This window comes from Penaeus monodon, chromosome 19 (genome assembly GCF_015228065.2).
Source record: "Penaeus monodon isolate SGIC_2016 chromosome 19, NSTDA_Pmon_1, whole genome shotgun sequence".
Taxonomy (NCBI): domain Eukaryota; kingdom Metazoa; phylum Arthropoda; class Malacostraca; order Decapoda; family Penaeidae; genus Penaeus; species Penaeus monodon.
Genome location: NC_051404.1, coordinates 34,605,754 through 34,605,997, shown reverse-complemented (window position 1 = coordinate 34,605,997; position 244 = coordinate 34,605,754). Strand labels below are relative to the sequence as shown.

Genomic DNA, 244 nt, shown 5'->3' with positions numbered 1-244 from the left:
CGAATGGTTTTATTTAACCATACTGTTCTCTGCATATGTCCTTGGCCACGCATGTTTGCTCCTGTGCTTATGTATTGTTTTCCTCGTAGTGGTAACAATACCTTTACCGACGTTGTGGTTCATTTTGTATGTCTTCGTGCTAATTTTGTTTGTCAGGGTACGAAATTCATTTGTGGTTTTCTTTATGAAAAATAATGACTCATACATTTGGTAGATTACTGAAAACGATAACACCGCCTTTCCC

At 37.7% G+C, this 244-nt stretch overlaps 1 protein-coding gene across 2 annotated transcripts in view; it reads left to right on the top strand.

Annotated features, from left to right (window-relative positions):
- Positions 1-244, top strand: part of LOC119585190 — a 6,488-nt gene that overhangs the window by 773 nt on the left and 5,471 nt on the right. The gene's annotated exons all lie outside the window — the stretch shown is intronic.